We start from the raw sequence: 1,196 nt of genomic DNA, 5'->3' as shown, positions 1-1,196 counted from the left end.
ATCACTTGACCTGCACCAGTTTCAGCTCCTGCTATCCTTTCAGGGAGTCCTGCATGTGACACCCTGGGACCCTCCTGGACTGTGCTGACTTCAGCTTCGACTATCCTTCCAGGGTGCCCCTGACCCACACCCACTTCAGCTCCAGCAGAAAGCCAAAGCTACTAGGCACATTCTGTAGGGGAAGTTCCTTTCAAAACTAGGGGAAGTAGCTATTTGTCTAATTCATTGAAAAAAAACCACACACACACGAAGAATGTCAAACAAAATAGAGACAGAAGAATATGTTCCAAATAAAAGAATAAGACAAGACTTCAGAAAAAGAACTAAACAAAAAGAGACATGTAATTTACCTGATAAAGAGTTCAAAATAATGATCATAAAGACGCTTGCTGGAGTGGATGATCTGTGTTAGAACTTCAACAAAGAGACAGAAAATAGAAAAACGAACAAATCGGAATTGAAGAATACAATAACTGAAGTGAAAAATAAACTAGAGGGAATCAATAGCAGATCAGAGGATGAAAAGGAATGAATCAGTGATCTGAAAAACCAGATAATGGAAAGCACCTAACCTGAACAGAAAAAAAAAAAAGGAAGAAGAATTTTTAAAAAATGAGGATAGGTTAAGGGATTTCTTGGATAAATCAAGTACATAAACTTTGTGTTACTGAGGTACCAGAAGAAGAGGGGAAGAGGGGTGGTGGGGGGGCAGAAAACTGATTTGAAAAAATAATACAAAACTTCCCAACTTGGGGAAGGAAACAGACATCCAAGGCGGAAGCAGAGACAGTTCCAAAAAAGACAAGTTCAAGGAGGTTCACACCAAGACAAGTAATAATTAAAATGCCAAAGATTAAAGATATAAGAGAATCTTAAAAGCAGCAACAGAAAAGCAACTAGTAATGTACAAGGGATCTCCCATATGGCTATCAGCTCATTTTTCAGCAGAAACGTTATAGACCAGAAAAGTGTGGCATGATATACTCAAAGTGCTAAAAAAGAAAAAAAAAAAAAAACTACCACCAATAACACTCTGCCAACAAGATCATTACTCAGAATTAAAGGAGAGACAATGAGTTTCCTAGACAAAAGTTAAAAGATCATCACCAATAAATGAAACTGGCATTACAAGAAATATGAAAGAGACTTCCTTAAGTGGAAAAAAAAGGTTATATGTAGAAAAATAAGAAAGGAAA

Source organism: Suricata suricatta, chromosome 3, assembly GCF_006229205.1.
Source record: "Suricata suricatta isolate VVHF042 chromosome 3, meerkat_22Aug2017_6uvM2_HiC, whole genome shotgun sequence".
Lineage (NCBI taxonomy): Eukaryota > Metazoa > Chordata > Mammalia > Carnivora > Herpestidae > Suricata > Suricata suricatta.
The sequence above is the reverse complement of the archived record's forward strand: the minus strand, read 5'-3'. Positions refer to the sequence as shown.